The 18,147-nt window shown below is 48.7% G+C and overlaps 3 non-coding genes across 3 annotated transcripts; 1 reads left to right on the forward strand and 2 right to left on the reverse strand.

Moving 5' to 3' along the window:
• Positions 1-644: 644 nt before the first annotated feature.
• On the reverse strand, positions 645-726 carry TRNAS-AGA (transfer RNA serine (anticodon AGA)). The gene has a single exon. It is a non-coding gene; the product is annotated as a tRNA-Ser (tRNA).
• Positions 727-9,019: 8,293 nt separating this feature from the next.
• On the reverse strand, positions 9,020-9,091 carry TRNAQ-CUG (transfer RNA glutamine (anticodon CUG)). The gene has a single exon. It is a non-coding gene; the product is annotated as a tRNA-Gln (tRNA).
• A 5,229-nt stretch (positions 9,092-14,320) lies between these two features.
• Positions 14,321-14,402, forward strand: TRNAS-UGA (transfer RNA serine (anticodon UGA)). Its single transcript has one exon. It is a non-coding gene; the product is annotated as a tRNA-Ser (tRNA).
• Positions 14,403-18,147: the final 3,745 nt, after the last annotated feature.

The following is an 18,147-nucleotide window of genomic DNA, read 5'->3' on the forward strand; positions in this document are numbered from 1 at the left end:
ATACACGACCCCCTGCCTGTAATTCGTACAGTGCGATTCTGCCTCTGAACCGGGTCTGGCTTGAGCCCAGGGAGGGTCAAACTCCTTGTCTTTGGCCCCTCTCTTCCCCCCCACCCCACCCCTGTCCAGGACCCCAGGACCAGCCACCTCAGCGAGACCCCGTCGACCCTGCTGGACGAGGAAAATGGCTTTACTTAATTTCCTTACTTGTGCAGTGGTTTGGATTCACGACTTGGGGACCATCGCCGGGTCGTGGCTTTCCCCTGTATTTGATCCAAAGTTTCCTGGGATGTCCTTTCCAGTGGCCAGGCCGTGCGTGGCGGGACAAGCGTCCAGACGAAGGTGCGATTCCTCGGAGATGCGGACCCGGCGGCCACCTCCCGGGCGGACACGCTGCCGTCCGAGCGGGGCTGGGACCGCGGCGGACACGGGAGCATCGCGAAGCCTGGCTGCTCCTCGGGGACAGGGACACACCTGCAGGACTGTGGCCGAGCGACTTGTGCAAAAGTGCATGGAAACACGGCGCGCGCGCCTCCTGTCCGGGCAAGCGCGGAGTCTTCCCGCCGCCCCAGAGAGGACCGGGTCGCTGCCTTCCCGGCTCAGGCGGGGACAATAGGATGGCCCCCCGGTGGGGGGCGGGGCGCCGTAGTCGGCAGGATTCGAACCTGCGCGGGGAGACCCCAATGGATTTCTAGTCCATCGCCTTAACCACTCGGCCACGACTACATGGGCGCTCCGGACCTCATTAGCATAAGTAGCCGTGAGGCCCGCAGGTGTCAGGGGCGGGGGCAGGGGGCAGGGACAGGCGTCAGGGGCTCGCATCTTCCACCAGGAAGCGCATCTCCTGTTCCCGTCTCTTCCCGTTGCACATCAGCGGGGCGAATTGGCGGAGTCACGCGTCCTTGTGGTGAGCTCGGGAGGACCCCTGCCTCGGGCGGCCTGCCGGAAGGGGCTGGGGCAGGACACCTCCCGGGAGCCCAGCTCCCTGCGCGGCCAGCTGCCGAGGGGACCCGGGAGACGCGCAGCAAACCCGCACGGGCTGTAGCATCGGGCCGCGGCTCCGTGAGGCCAGCGACAGGCTGGACAACTCCAAGTGACCAACCATTTTCAAGACGAGTGTTGGGTTCTGCACATGGCAGAAGACCCCGCGGCTGCTTCAAGGCAGAAGGTGCACTCTGGTTACCGACCGGACATACACCTGCTGTGTCCTCGCGGCCCGTTTCCAAGGAGTCAAACTTACTTTAAAACAAAACCAAAAACCGCGCTGTTCGGAATTGTGACTTGAAGGAGAAGAAGTCAGCTGCGGTTGTCTCTTCGGGAGCCAGGTAGGACTTCTTCCCCAGGTTCCTTACCACTTTCAGCCTCGGATTTACTTTATGAAACAATCGTGTTCAAAGCTTGAGGATTTCACGCCCGGACTCTGCCGCGGGAGCCCCCCACCCCCACCCTCGGGTTCATGGGCAGGTTCAGACATCACCTTCGTCCCTTACTCCCTGTGTGGTTTTGGGGGAGTCACTTAAAATCTCTGTTTCAGTGTCTCATGCTTTAAAATGAGAATGTCTTTGTCTACTATGTTGCAATGTGCTCAGAAAGACTGCTGGGTTTTGGCTAAACAGAGCTCTCCATCAAGGCAAACTGGTGTTTGTCTTCATGGAAGCGAAACAGACACAGAAATGTGCACAGCTCTCCAGGGCAGGGCTTTATGAGTTTTTGCCAATCCACACACCATGGTGAGCCAGATGGAGGTAGGTCGTAACCAGCGCCCCAAGAGCCCCCGCCTGACCCCGGGTCTCACCCAGATGACCGCACTGTTCACCGGGGCCATCAGAAATGTGCGGGTGAGAAGGGACTAGAATTACTGGGAAATTCAGGGCTCACTGAAGGACAGGTGGTCACAGGGCTGGGCTTGTTAATGGCAACGGGAGTGACAGGACCCTGGTGGAAGCAGGCAGTTACCATGACGACCAGCTGGGCTGGAGGGTCGGCTTCACCAACAGGGCTGCAGAGACAGTTAATAGACCACAGGGTCCTGAAGGGTCAGACAGCCAGTTGGTATGTGTGCTGCATAATCTATATGATCTAGGGACGCCTGGGGGGGCTCAGTTGGTTAAGCATCTGGCTCTTGATTTTGCTCAGGCCATGACCTCAGGGTTTGTGAGTTCAAGCCCTCTGTCCCGCTCTGCATTGACAATGCGGAGCCTGCTTGGGATTCTCTGTCCCCACCTCTCTCTGCTCCTCCTCTGTTCTCTCTCTCTCTCTCTCTCTCTCAAAAAATAAATAAACTAAAAAAAAAAAAAACCCAATCTATATAATCTAAATTAGCAAGGGTGGATGGGAGGCTGAGAGTGCTTTCCCAGTAGGAAGTCATGATATTTTGACAAGTTCCTGGACCTAAGCTTGCCTTTTTCCTAAAAGCTTTATATTTTAAAAATTGTATGTTGAGTCTTAGGATTTATGCTTTTAAGTTCGTGTTGTGTGTTTAGTGAAGTTAAACATTCCATTGGAGAGGTTTTCAGTTGCAGGAAGATGGAAATGAAAGCAAACTGCAGTCTCACCCCACCCACAAGCAGCAAAGACACGGGGGGGGGGGGGGCGGCCCGAATCCATCCCTGCCAGACTGTAGCAGGGCGTTCCCCTCCACCCCTGCCCCCTGCCCCCGCCACAAAGTATCTCAGAGAGAGCAGAGTATGAGGCTGAGACTTTCACTGCTCCAGGCTTTAAAAGGGCCTTTCCCAGGCCCTGTCCCTAGAGACCCCTTGGGGGACCTGCACTACCAACCCCACCTGGCCTCTCACCCTCCCCACCGGGGTGAGATTGGAAGAGGCCTAGTGGAGAGACAAGACATTCATCATTGCTCAGTGTTAGTGGAGGTCACACGGGGAGCAAGGATGAGGCTCTCCCACCCCTCCGATTCAGGGAAGCACTAGAGGAAGCCTAATGGGGACCCAGGACTCCCTCTCTTGCACAGCAATAAGGAGTCTACACCTTGGGTAGCAACAGAGGCTGAATGGGGAACCTGAAATGCTATCGCTCCCTGGCCGTAACCAGAACGTTTCCCCCTTCCCCTGTCAGAGCAGTGTTAGATGTTAGAGGGAGCCAGCTAACGCAGAAGGTTTACATAAGATCCAAAGTCTCACAGCATAATACCCAAAATGTCTCGAACCAATTGGACATCACTTGTCACGCCAAGAACCAGAAAGATCTTAAACTGAATGAAATAAAGGCACTCCGTAGCTGCTGTGATGGGCAGAATAATGGTGTCTCCAAATGCCCATGTTCTAACCCCCCCCCAACACTTGCAAATATGTCGCCTTACGTGGCAAAATGGCTCTTGGGAATGGGATGGAGATGGAGAGATTATCCCGAATTATCTGAGAAGGCCCAGTCTCATCACTAAAGTGCTTAAAAGTGGAAGAGGGAGGCAAAACAGTAGGCCAGAGATATGGGAGATGAAGACTCCGTCCATCGCTGCTGACTTTCAAGATGGAGGAAGGAGGGCTGCAAACCAAGGAATGTGGTGGCCTCGAAATGATGGAAACCGTTTTAAGCTTATTGGCAGCAAGCAACATTGGTCTTACGACCGCAGGGAACCGAATTCTGACCCAGTTGAGTGAGGTAACAGACTCTTCCCTGGAGCCTCCAGAAAGAAATGCAGACCCACTGGCACCTCGATTTTAGCTTCGTGCATCGGGGGAACTATCAAGAGAGGGAAAAGACGACCAGCAGATTTGGAGAAAATATTCATAAATTGTACGTTTGACAAGATCGGGTTCCATATCTAGATTATATACAGAATTCCCACTACTCAACCCAGTGTTAAAATTAGGCAAAGTACTTGAATGAACTTCTCCAAAAATGACATATAAATGGCTGAGAAGCACATGCGCAACATCACTGCTCATTAAAAGGATTGCAAACAGAAATCTCACTTTAATAGAATTACAGCGAGTGAAAAAGTTCACCTTAAAGGGTTATATACTCTATGATTCCATTTATATAGCATTCTTTTGTGTGTGTGTGTGTGGGGGGGGAATCAAACCATTTTATAGAGGGGCCTTGGGGAAAGGTCGAAGGGGAGGAGGGCAAGGTGGTCCTATATCCTCGGCCCCGGCTAGAATCTTCCCGGCTTCAGTCACCGAAAGACTCTTATACTCTTTAATGGGAACACATAGAAATGAGAATCAATCAGTGGTTGCGAGGGGTGGGGAATGAGAGCAGAGGGAGGAAAGTAGGTGTACTGGGAAAGGGAGGTGACGATGGCCATGTTTTATCTTCACTATATTTATGTCAACATCCTTGTTTTTTACATTGGAGGATAATTTGCAAGATGTCAACCTTGGGGGAAACTGGGGAAAGGGCACAGGAGGTCTCTCTGTATTATTTCTTGGAAGTGCCTTTGACTTTCCAATGATCTCAAAGTAAAATATATAACTTAAATGCACCACTTCTATTATGATTAGGGTTTCCCTTAAAGTCTCAACACTCATACTTAACAAATCTGAATGTAATCAGCATCAGATGTAACACAACTTGATTTTAGCCATAGATTCAACACTTTGCTGATTGATTTTGCTCTATCTGTTGCCTTTGTTAAGCTAAGTAGCCAGGTGCCTATTTCCACAGCATTTTTGGCACCCTTAAACCTAAGTTTAATAAACAATCATGAGATTGTATTGTTTACCATCATGTCTAATCAGTGTAAGACTACTAGTGTTTACAGTAACAGGTTTACTGTTACTATCCGGAAAGTTATTTTGAGACAAGAATAATAATTCCAGCTGTTAGGCACGGAATGAAAATCTCCTTATGTGCTCTATCTATTAAAATACCATCAATTTGGGGCGCCTGGGTGGCTCGGTCGGTTAAGGGGTCGACTTCGGCTCAGGTCATGATCTCGCGGTTCGTGAGTTTGAGCCCCACGTGGGGCTCTGTGCTGACAGCTCAGAGCCTGGAGTCTGTTTTGGATTCTGTGTCTCCCTCTCTCTGACTCTCCCCCGTTCATGCTCTGTCTCTCCCTGTCTCAAAAATAAATAAACTTAAAAAAAATTTTTTAAATACCATCTATTTGTTGAAATATGAATGGATTTTCACTATTTCTGGGGTTAAAATGCTTCAATAATTAATAATTTGTGAAAATGGCTAATTTTATTTATGCAATATTAAGAATTAATAAAACTGAATTGATATACAAAAGATAATATAAATATTGAGAGTTCTTTAGCTAGATAGCTAGCAGTGAGAAGAACATCTCATGAGGTGCCCGGGTGGCTCAGTCAGTTAAGCATCTGACTCTTGATTTGGGCTCAGGTCATGATCTCACGGTCGTGAGACTGAACCCCACTTTGTGCTTTGTTCTGGGCCTGGGGCCTGCTTAAGATTCTCTCTCTCTGTCTCCCCCTCTGCCCCTCTCCCCCACTCATGCTCACTCCCTCAAAATAAATAGATAAATAAACATTAAAACAGAACATCTCATACTTTTATTCCCCAAAACTGTTTATAAATATTTGCTTTAGAATAAAATGAAGAGTAATAAAGATGTGATTGTATCTTAATTCTTCATTTCTAGAATATTTAAAAATAACTTTAAAAAATGACATTCTATTTTGGCTTTGAGTCTTTAAAGAAAAAGCCCTGTTTGAGAATTCTTTCCATCCGCTCACGATAATTTAAATGTTTTTTTTTTCAACGTTTATTTATTTTTTGGGGGGGACAGAGAGAGACAGAGCATGAACGGGGGAGGGGCAGAGAGAGAGGGAGACACAGAATCGGAAACAGGCTCCAGGCTCTGAGCCATCAGCCCAGAGCCCGACGCGGGGCTCGAACTCACGGACCGCGAGATCGTGACCTGGCTGAAGTCGGACACTTAACCGACTGCGCCACCCAGGCGCCCCAACAATAATTTAAAAGTAGAATGTTTACTTTGCCATATTCCACTTTCATGAGGAAGAAAAACTCTAAAATTAGGATAAATCTTCATTTATTCAGATATAATAAAGTCTATGAAGAAAAGGAGTAAGGGTTAGAAACAAATGGGGTCCATCTAAGTTACAAGAGGGCAGTTTTGGGGGGCCCAACTGTGCAGCACAATGAAGAAAAATTTAGCAAATGACGATAAAACACAATAATATCAATATTCCAATTCTTGACTATTAAACTTTTAATTACAGCACAATTATAATACACCAGTATACTCACATGTCATACACTACATTAAATAATAATGCTATGGGGCGCCTGGGTGGTTCAGTCGGTTAAGTTTCAGCTCAGGTCATGAGCTCGTGGTTCGTGGGTTCGAGCCCCGGATTCTGTGTCTCCCTCTCTTTCTGCCCCTCTCCCACTCATGCTCTGTCTCTCTCCCTCTCAAAAAAATAAATAAACATTTAAAAAACAAAATATAATGCTAATATTAATTGATTTTTTCAATAATATTTCTTTCTTTCTTCCTTCCTTCCTTCCTTCCTTCCTTTCTTTCTTTTAATCCTAGCATTTAATATCCCTTGTTACAAATGGTTATTGTGTGGCTTCGGCAAGGGACTCAGACAAACACTGATTTTACAGTCATTTATCATTTGCCTGATTTATGACTTCAATGAACTTTGTGTTTAATCTTTTCTCATAATAAATAACTCTAGTCTAATTTGACCCTGATCACAATGTCCCATTTCTTATATCATTGCTGTCTATAATTTTAGTTTCATTTTGTTACTACACCTGAAAAGGTAGTAATTACTAATGATATTGTCTTATGCATTCACTGCTTATTTAGATTTTCTCGTGTGTTTCTGAATGTTGTTCTTTATACTTTTTGTATACCACTCGGTCATTCCAATTTCTTGTTCATTCATTTGCTCTCACTTTTGTTGTCTCTACTGTTGAAACTATATATTTGAGCTTTTAGTATCAATGAATAAATTTCCCCTCTCTGATTTTATTTTTTTTATTATTTATTAAAAGCAATCTTTTTCATAATTTACTTCTTAATGATGTAATTCTATTTGCTGTGCTTAATAACCTTCTTTAGAATATATTCTGCTAATGAATCATGACAGATGAGAAAACTACTGGGAGAAGAAAAGTTGGGCAAGTTAGAAAAAGGAATGGTAGGTGACAATCATATTGCTGAACATAGTGCACTAATATGGCGGAGACTTCATAGGTTAGGAAGAAACGCCTAGCTATGAACTGCGCATGCTCAAGACAGCAGCCATAACTCAGTCCCCAGCCTCCCGTGCAGCTAGAAGACAGGCCTGTGCCCTCAGCTTTGCCAATCAGATGTCTGAAAGCAAGATCTCTTCCCTCAGAAGAAAGAAACAGATGGCAAAAGTCTTATGCAGAACTGCTTCCCGGAAACGGTAAGTGTAGGTAGATATTTAAGCTGTTCGCGCCAGTAATAGCCTACTGTACCTGGAGACCTGGTTCTGCTGGCGGTGAACTCTAGGAATTAAGGCATTATGAGTAATTAGGAGAACGGGGTAGTATATATAGAAGGGCGAGTGATTATTACTGTGCCTAAGCCTTTGGAGGGAGGGAATGACAGCTGAAAGTTATAAATTCCAGCTAAATGCGTGGTTATCGAATTGTGGATTTTCTCTGCCCTAAAACAGTTTCAATTTCCCATGACCCCAGAGCTGACCTAAGTCAAAACCAAATTCATATTATGTATAATTATGTGAGTTGCCCATTAACAAAAAGATGGATGAATGAACTGCGGTATATCGACACAGTAGAGTATTATGCATGAAAGGAGGAGTGAACGAATGACTGAATGCATGGCAGCTACTTGCAATAAAAATAACAATTAATTTTAGCAATATGTTATTAAGTCAAAGAGTAAGACCCATAAGATCATTTATAGCCTGATACTCTGTATCTTGAAATTAAAATATGCAATTTTTAGGGACGCCCACGTGGCTCAGTCAGTTAAGTTTCTGACTTTTGATTTTGGCTCGGGTCATGATCTCATGGTTCATGGGATCCGGCCTCACATCGGGCTCTGTGCTGGCAGTGCAGAGCCTGCCTGGGATTCTCTGTCTGCCTGTCCCCTGCTCGCACTCTCTCTAGCTCTCAAAATAAATAAACTTTTGAAAAGGGCATATGAAAAGCTTATACCCATTAGCAAATATTAAGTGAAAAAGTATATATACCGTTTTTAGGAAGGCAATAGATGAAATAAAAGTAAGGAAAGCACTTTGGGATTACTTCTTGAGGATCTCGGGAACTTCCTTGTCTTGCCTGAACTTGTGGCATACGCAGACATTCACCACAAAACCAGCTTCCAATCAGAACGTTCAGTTTTATGAAAATAAAACGATCGCAGAGATGTCCTAGGATGCAGTCTGAAAGCCCCGTGATTTCTCTGGAACATATTCGTCACCGACAGCAATTCTGTGCGGTGGATCAATGTCATGGAAACGACCAAAGGAACACCGCGGAAGTACTTAGAAAATGTATCTGAGTCTTTATTTGCTCTGTCCACAGTGCTTCAAGTTTACATGGGCATCATCCAGTGGTGTTCAAATATCTGAGACAGTTCAAGAAATCCTTTATTTAAAGTATGAATAGATTTTCACAAGTCTTCATTTCTCCGTGGAAAATGAAACACCTCCGAAGTCTGGGCATCGTACCTACTGGACATTATGAAGCCTCATTCTCTCTGGGCAGAAAAGTACTGTGCTCAAGAGGATCTCTTTTCTCCCTCAATTCTGTCGCATCCTTTTGACCCTGCACCAAGTGAGCTCAGGGCATTTTATAGAGCAATCAATCCGGAAAAGTTCAACTCAACTCAAAGTTATGAGCGTCACAGAATATCTGTTAGGTGGGAGAGAAAAAGGAGGAGAAAGAGGGAGGTGGTTCTGCACTCCGAACAAGACGGCAGGGAGGCAGTGGGGTCCACACAAGAGTTCGTGTCATCTTCCCCTTCTAGATCACACTCTGGGTTTCATGTGAACCGGGGACTCCCTGACGATCATTCCTAAAAAAGAAAACTTAAAAAAAAAAAAAAAAAAGGATGAAAATACTTAGGTTCCACCGAGATTTGAACTCGGATCGCTGGATTCAGAGTCCAGAGTGCTAACCATTACACCATGGAACCCCACAGCCGCTGCTGCTGACAGCTCTCCTTCCCGACAGGATGCATCCCCATTTGTGGCTCAGGTTCCTCGGAAAAGCTGACATTTGCGCCCCGGGCAGGTATCAGCCTGCCTCCTGACGCAGGCTTTTCCTCGCGCGCACCGGGCTCTCGGCGCAAAATTCCGAAGCAAATCGGTTTCTAGGGACAGATGAGACAGGTCCTGCTTTTTGTCGCCCTCTGCCCTTTCTGCAGCTCGCCCCCCACCGCCAATCCGGGGCCCGGCCGCCCCCGCCCGGCTGCGCAGACGCAGGTGCAGCGGCTCCCCCGGCGGGCGGCCGAGGCTCCCCCTTTCCTGAGCTTCTCAGCAGCAAGGCTCCCTGCTGTCGCGGAGGAGATCCTCCCCCCCCCCCCAAGGTGGGGACGGTAGGGGACAGAAGCGATCCCAGACTGTCAAACTGAAGGGCTGAGGACGGAGCGAACCATCTTTCCTGAGAGTAAGTAATCGCCAAGTTCCTGCAAGAGGGAGGTCAGTCCCACATCAGAGAAGGTATGGGGGCTGGTACCAGTCCCTGGGAATTGGTTTAAAATGTTCGTGCTCATTCACAGGCATCTTATATCTTCTCCCCCAACAAAATGCTGCTGAAAAATTCTTCTCTTCTTTCCCAAGATAAAGAACTCAGCAGAGCAAAGATTCCTGGTATATTTCTTTTGCCTCTTGCTTCCAGATCATATCAAATAAAATCTGGGAAGCCTCTTTCCCACAAAGGTGCCCCTAGATACATTCATATATCATTTTGCAAACTATTCCAGGTGTTCATGGACCCCAGGCTATGAATATTCTGCATCTGGAGATTCTCTTATGTCACCTAACCTGATCTGTAACTGAATAAAAACAAATTCTCTAAGTAGAAATGAAGCATCACACTGCTGAAGGAGAACCACCTTTTAATTGTGACTAAAATTTTCATTGATCTCTGTCTTGCGAATGAGGTCAAAGTTGTATCCGTGACTGAAGCCCAAATACTAGCTGGACTGGTTCTCAGGGGGCTGTTGGGGTGCAGATTCCCGAGAATGCAGTCTGGGGACTCACACATAAGTAGGTCAGATGGAATGGGGACGGAAGGGGGGACGGGCTCATCTTTGTCATGGGGCAATCGCACCTCTACTGCGTCCTCTCTGAGAAGACCCCTTACATTCTGACCTTCTCCAGGAATCGGTAAAGAAATTGGCATGTAAATGGAAGGCAGGTGCCCGACAGCTTTTTCTCTCTTGACTGTCAGTGAGTTTGCCAAATCCTGTGTCATTTAAACCTAGTTTCTAGGCCTGAGCCTGGGTGGCACAATGGGTCAGAGCATCTGACTTTGGCGGAGGCCATGATCTCACAGTCCATGGATTCATGGGTTCGATCCCTGCGTCAGACTTTGTGCTGACAGTGTGGAGCCTACTTGAGATTTTGTTTCTCTCTCTGCCCTTCCTCCTCTCACACTCTCTCACAAATAAACATTTTTTAAAATTAAAAACAAAATAAACCAGTTTCCTTGGGCTTTTTCCTGTCCACTCACAGAGGCACTGTTCCCCCCAGTCATAGCTATCTCATAAACCATATTCCAGCTGCTTCCTGAAGATTAAGACATAAAGTAGAAAGGATCTCAGAGGAAGATGCAGAAAATACAAATAAAAATGGAACATTATCGTCAAATTAAAGCGAATATTGACTGAATAAAACAATACGAATGTCTTCTAGAGGAGAAAATGAATGTAGAATTTAAATGCACACAAACAGGGGCCCCTGGGTGGCTCAGTTGGTTAAACGCTGGATGGACTTGGACTTCGGCTCAGGTCATGATCTCACTGTTCGTGGGCTCGAGCCCCACATCAGGGAGCTCGCTTCAGATTCTGTGTCTCCGTCTCTCTCTCTGCCCCTTCTTGGCTCAGGCTCTGTCTCTCTCCCCCTCAAAATAAATAAACATTAAAAAAATTAAGTGCACGCAAACAATGGCATTTAAATCAAGAGAGGAATGAATAGAATTAAATTTTTCTAACATTAAGTCCTTTGCATTGTCTGGAAAGATGGTAACATAAGAACTGTTGGGTCAGGACTATATGTGGTGATCTCTAGGCTCACCATTGAAAGAAAAATTAAAAGAACATGCAACTTGCATGTTGGTAGAGAGGAAATAATAGAATAACATAGAACTGTTCAGTCAACACAAAAGCAGACAAGATATAAAAGGGGGAACATAAAAGGACAGGGTAATAAACGAAGTGGGATGTATCAGAAGGGACAGAAAACTACACAGAGTAGGATGATCATTTCAACCCGAAACATATTCTGTAATCTGTTGACTGGGATGGGGCGGGAGGGGGCTGCATCTATTTCCAGACCTGTGTGTGGGGTCCCAGCATGTTCTCCGCGTGAGGAATCACTGCTGTGTGCACGTGGCTTTCATCCACCTCTGTACGTGCACGTTCACGAAGAGAGACAGAGAGTTACACACACACACACACACACACACACAAACGCCCTTCTAGTCCCCAAGTGGCAGTAGTTTCCAAGTTGTTTCATTGTGATTACGCGTAGATGAGAAAAAATTGTGGCACGGGGGGGGGGGGGGGGGTCTGAGTGGTCTCCCGTATCTTCCGAGCAGCTGGTTCAGGGCCGGTTTCCTGCCTGCACCCTCACACGGGAGGGAGGTTCGTGTCTCTCATCCTTTTCACCGCGCCAAGTTCAAGTTTCAGCCCCATGACGACCGCTAGGGTGACTCTGGCTCCAGGCCCACAGGGATCACTTTCGACTCTGCGTGAAATCCACGGGGGCGATGAGGTGGAGGGCCCAGGAGCAGGGCACCTTACAAAGCTGCCCCAGCCCTCCTGGACGCGTGCCCCCCTCCAGCTGCATGGTTGAACAACGGGTCTATTTTAATTAATAATAAACACCTTTTCCTAAACAAACGAGGCCAAGAGCAGAAGACCTTGCTTTGCAAACGCTTCGCAAACACGGAGCTCATCTGTTCCAGAGCATTCTGGTGGTTTCTGTTCGGCGCTGATTCTGCCGTGGCCCAAGGAGACAAATGCCCTCCTCAAAACAAACCTAGACGTTCGTTCGCTGAGGACTAATTCTCAGAATCTGCACATCAGCGTGGCAGTCTCTGCAGCCACCAGCCTCACCTTCGTGGCTACTTTAGGACTTCAATCTCCCAAATTATTTCTCAAATTATTATTATTATTACTACTATTATCAATTGTTATGATCATTTGCCCAATATTGAGTTTGAAGAGCCAACTGGATTGACAACATCTGTTAAAAAAAACCCAACAAAACCCGAAATGAACATGGCACTTTTCTGCACTAAATCCTCTCTCAAGTGAACTCACATTTCCTAGCTGCAGCCACTCAGTGGCTTTTTCCTGCTAGCTCTGCGACCTGGGGCCGGACACTTAATCTCTCTGTGCTTCCTTCCTTCCCAGGAAAACTGGGCTTCACGGCCATGGTGGACAAGTAGTCCCTGTGTGCCTCCAACAGTTGGCTACTGAGTGATACTGAAGCCTTGTACCTGGAGAATACATCTTTCTGGCTCCAGCAATAAAGTCACGATTTCTGCTTCTTCATTTTAAAAAAATTTGAGTCACGATGTGTGCTTCAAATCATGAAAAACACAAGGAAAGAAAAATAACCCACAACCCTCAAACGCCTAAGCTATACCATCACCCCCTCCCATTTTTGGAAATGCTTTAATTATAACTAACAGCATCACAAGTGTCTTTGCACATAAATAATTTCTTTTAGTTTGGGTTCTTTCCCTAGGAGAGTTTGCTCCAAACTAAGTTTGCCGTGGAAGGAGGTTAGCCATTTGTGTGGGCTTCCGCGGTGGAATGTGGGAGCGAGTCCCGAACAAGGATCTTGTTCCAAGCACCCCGGGAAGAGAGCTGGCTTGGTGGCCCAGGACTGCCCTAACAAATTACCAGAAAGTGAGTGGCTTAAAGCAACAGAAATGTATCTTCTCACACCTCCGGAGTCCAGAGACCTGAATGCACGGTGTCTCCAAGGTTGGTGTTTCTAGAGGGACCGAGGAGAACCTCTTTCATGGCTCTCCGCTGGCCTCCTAGGTTGGCAGCCGCTTTGTTCCAACCTCTGCCTCCCCCTTACGTGGGCTGTGTCCCCGTGTGCCTCCAAATCTCCTGCTCCTTATAAGGACACTATCATTGGATTTAGGGCCCCACCTAATCCACAATGACCCCATTTAATAACTTGATGGCATCAGCAAAGACTCTTTTCAAATAGTCACATTCACAGGTGGGAGGGGGGACAGGATTTCAGCGGATCTTCCTGGGCGCCAGCCTTGGACCCACTGCGGGAGCACCTGTCCCTCCGCCGGCCCTGAGTGAGAACAGACGCGGGAGCCTGAGGGCCTCGGGCGCGCAGAGAATTCTCTCAAGTCTGGTGACTGTGCTGTGAGGGACCTTTGACAAAGCACTTCAATCCCCAGTTCTCACCCCTGTGGTCCCTAAATTCTGCACTGAGAGAAGAACCCGGTTCCACGGGGTGCCGCTGAAGGCAGTCTCTGCGCGCGGGGACAATCCTATTACTCGAGCCAGACGCGGCCGCGCTCACACCGCCCGTGTGTTAGGGGAGGTGCACAGGGTCCTCCCCGTCCGACCTGCGTCTCCCCATCCAAGGGGCCTCCCTCCCGGAGCAGGCGAGGCGCAGGGGCCCCCCCCCCCCCCTCCCGGATGGTCTTCTGCACCTGCTCCCTCCCGCCCCTCCCACCGCACCCGCGCTCCCGTCGGATTTCAACCTGTTCTTGGAAAGCAGGAAAGCGCAAAGCAGGTGAAGGCCATCGAGGTATTGAGGTTTTAGTGGCGGGCGCCGACAGCAGACGCCAGCAACTCGGAGTCCTCCCGGCGCGCTCCCAAGGCCACTGGCACCTGCACATCCGAGGCCGCCGGGACCACCGCCCGCTCCGCAGAGACCCCGCGGACGCGCGGCCGGCGGTGACGAGGGAGCGGACTCCGGGCACGGACAGTCTTCCCTGAATCCCCCCCGCGCCGCCCGATTCCCTTTGCTGCCGGGTGACCCCCGCACCCCAGACTGAGAGGCCTCGCGTGGACTCGGACCCGACTCCCGCACAGCGAGCCTCCCTCCCCGCGTCGCATCTCGGCCGTCGCGGCGCGTCCAGGCAGGCGCAGGACGGCCTGGTGCCGCGAGGTGGCCCGCCTTCAAAATCGCTGGCAGGAGGCGGCCGTCAGCAGGTAGTCGTGGCCGAGTGGTTAAGGCGATGGACTTGAAATCCATTGGGGTCTCCCCGCGCAGGTTCGAATCCTGCCGGCTACGGTTTTGCCCTTGGCGTCCGGGTCCCCTGGTCGCCCTGCCTACCCTGCTACCCATTTCTCTGGGTCTCATAACCTCTTCCTCTGATGCCAAACAGTCGCAAAGGGGTGAGTAAATCTGTGAGGGTGTGGACGTCTTGACTTGAGGAAGGCCGTTTCTTTTTCCACGGTTATGGCTCATAGCCAACTCGGGGTCGCTGGGCAGCAAAGTCGGACCCCCATCTTCTGGAGACGAGGTGTTTTCCTTGCTACCGTCTGCTCTAGGGAACTCAGGCTTTATAAAGCAGTATTTGCTCTAACAGCTACCAATGTTTGAATCCTTACTGTGTCCCAAGCACTGAATTTAGGATTACCTGCATTAGCTCATTTAATCCCATAGCCCTATCATGTAGGTAACATAAGTCCCATTTTACAGATAAGGAAACCCGACATTGAGTCGCCCAACACTGCACAGTCAAATGCTAACTAGAGCAAGGACCTTCTTAAATGCAGTTGTGAAGTCACTTTTCACAAATATTGCAGGGTTAGTGGCCAGCAACTCAATCCTGGTGTAGTTCACACGTAGGAATGACGTTCATATCAGCTGGTATTTATCAAGCGCCCATTACATAACAAATCTCCAAGCGCTTTGTGTATGTTAGCACGTAAGGTCCTTACAACATTCGTGTGAAGTGAATTGTATTCATATCCTCAGTTTAAAAATCTGGAAAGGGACACCCATAGGAGTAAAATAAGTTGGCCAAGGTCACGCAGCTAGTAAGTGGCAGGACTGAGTTTGAACTCTGTCTGGGTTTGTGTCTATACCCAGGGAGCCAGACGTTGGTGCAGGTGTGGGGGCAGCTCAGCTTGCTTTCACTGCTGTTGTCTACACTTGGAAATTAATGTTACTGCCTGACTCTCTTATTCAGATTTTTGCCTCCATAGATAAATCTAAGTGGTTGGCCGGGAGTATGAGTTGTTACCCACTGTGTGTTAAGTGTTTTGTTAGCCCAAGTGTAGGGCGGATCATTCAACAGCAATGAGGTTTTACCTGTTTTTGAGTGATAGTAACCGATTGTTATTGTGGCTTCATATGAATGATCGGGTTATAAAGAGCTCTGCACCCATTAAACCTTCTCAACCTGAAAATTCCAGGGCCCAAGAGTGGGAAAAGTTGGTTAAAGCACAAGAAGTGGATATTTCTAGTTTGCGAGTAAGAACAAAGTCCACGTGGAGCCCCCTCCAAAAACCATCAGGGAAAAAGCCTGCTAATTCTGGCAAACTGGGTGTATTAAACTTACTCCGCAAGTTAGAGTCTCAGACTGGAAGAGTCTCGGTGTCTCAAAGAGGGGAGTGAGGGAAGGAGACTTATAGGAGCTTTAGGGGCCAGGATTGGTCACAGGATGACTTTAGAGCAAAATTACTGATGGAGATATGTGGTGACACTGGTCTGAGGACATAAACTAAGTAAATGACCGGGGTAGTCAATCGTCTTATCTTTGGAACGTGAGTGCCCGTGGAATTACTCTTACTATGGTATTACCATGAAATTGACAGATAACATGATACACGAAGAAGTTTCTCTTGCACATCGAGGTCTGATACACTTTATCCATTGAGTGTGTCATAGTATCGCATTTGCAAGTTTTGGAAAGAAGTGGGATTTAAAAATTAAAAAAGTGGAAATCAGGTCAGTTAGAGAAAAACTCCCAAACCTAACAGCACAGTCTCTGGCCAGCACTCACCGGGTTCAGTATCTCCACCTTACAACTTAGAGACTCCAGGGGAGAGTTCTCTGGTCCCAGCCCTCTCTTCCTACCTTCTCCTGCACATCTGGGGACCAAGGACACTTACCTGGGCCTTATGGTTGATTCGGGAAACAAAGTATAAACTCAAAGGCTCCGTGTTCTGATTTGCATGCAGAAGAAAGTGGAAAGGAAAGGTCCAGGTAGGAACAGACCTTTTGTTTGTAGAGGAACAAAATGAAACAAAAAGCCAACACACACACACACACACACACACACACCCCTTCACCACTCTTGAAAATCAGCCCCAGATGTCAAGGCATTTCTTAAAGTCCACCTCCTCCACGGAGGCATCTGGAATGTTCCTAGTTTGGGCCACAACAGTGCTGCCATGAATATTCTTGTGCGTGTCTCTCAAGGCAACATCAGTCGGGGGTTTTGCCGGGCAGATGTCGTCTGGGATGGAATTGTGGAACCGCCGTAAGTGTGTATGTTCAAGCTTTAGTCCTGTGATGCCAAAGTACTTTTTGCAAGTAATCGAACCCCTCCGCGTGCCCACAAATGAGAGTCCGCATCCTTGTCTTCTGTTATTTCATTTGAACGTTTCTAATGGGCAAATAGTTGTGCTGGTTAATTTTACGTGTCAACCTGCTGGGCCGTGTGGTCAGTCGTTATTCTGTGTCTCCGCGACGTTTCTGTGAGGCTGTTTTTGGATGAGATTGACGTGGAAATTGGTGGACTCTGAGCAGAGCAGATTGCCCTCCATCACGTGGGTGGGCATAAATCCAACAAAAGACTGACTTCCCGAGCAAGAAGGCATTCAGGCGGCAGACAGCCTTCAGACTTGCCCGGCTGCCTGGGTTCTTCTGGGTCACCGGCCCGCTGCCCTCTCTGGAGATTCTGGACTTACCAGCCTCCATAAGCTTGTGACCAATCCTTCCAAATAAATCTCTGTCTCTCTAGAAACACGTCCTATCGGTTCTCTTTCTCTGGAGAACTCTAACGAATGTAGTAGTGGAATCTACTTGTTTTACTTGTCACTTTTTTCTGGTGAGGTTATTGGTTACTTTGACGCCCTCTTCTGTGAAGGACCCGTTGGACGTTTGCCCATCTTTCTGTTAGACTGTGTGTTTCCTACTCATTTTTCTTATTCGCATCCCTGTGTATGGAGAGCCCAGCTAGGCTACCCCGGGGGGATTGCGGTCTCAGCATCCACGTTCTTGGGCCGAGGCCCGCAGGGACGGGAAAGGGACACCAGGCCCTCCTACAGGTGTGTGCCCTACACAGCAGCCCGCAGGGTCACAGCAAATGTACGTTCCTGCCATGACGTCCCCGAAGCTCTCGTGATCAAGTCTCCCCTGCCTCCCAGGGCCATGACATTGCGCTCTCCTTAGATTAGAGCCCTGTGGAGCTCACCCAGACCCCTCTTCTGGTTCGAACCGGCCAGTCCAGCCCTAGCCCTGGAACCCCCCAGAGCACTGCACTCACGGGCCCTAATAAAGGCAGGTCGGGTTGCTCTGTCTGCCTCGACCTCCCGACGCGGCGCTCTGAAGCGTGGGCGCCCTTCCTCCACCACCTGTGAGTAATGAACTTCTCTGTCGTAACTTCTCTTGCGGTCCGCCGTTGAAGCTTGCCCGGACTCGCCAACCGGCACCGAGCGCTCCCCCTAACAGAGGCTGATTGAACAAGGTCAAGACGGCGCGCGGGCTTCTGCGTCCTGGACCGCGTCTTCTATCAGGCAGGTGCGCCCGGAGGAGCCGCGGCGGCGGGAGAGCGCTTCCCGGTCCCCGCCGCTCACGGTCGCCAACCGGGTCGAGCTCCGCAGCTCTCCGGGCGGCCAGGGATTCCAAAACAGGCGGGTGTGGACGCAAAAAGGATGCTCCGTGCTCCCCGTCGGGGAATCGAACCCCGGTCTCCCGCGTGACAGGCGGGGATACTCACCACTATACTAACGAGGAGGACGCGGTGACGGCGTCCTGCGGATCCCATAAAGCCAACCCCCGCCGCCCGCGGGCTCTGGGCACC

This window comes from Herpailurus yagouaroundi, unplaced genomic scaffold, assembly GCF_014898765.1.
Source record: "Herpailurus yagouaroundi ecotype Mexico unplaced genomic scaffold, PumYag 250, whole genome shotgun sequence".
Classification (NCBI taxonomy): Eukaryota; Metazoa; Chordata; class Mammalia; order Carnivora; family Felidae; genus Herpailurus; species Herpailurus yagouaroundi.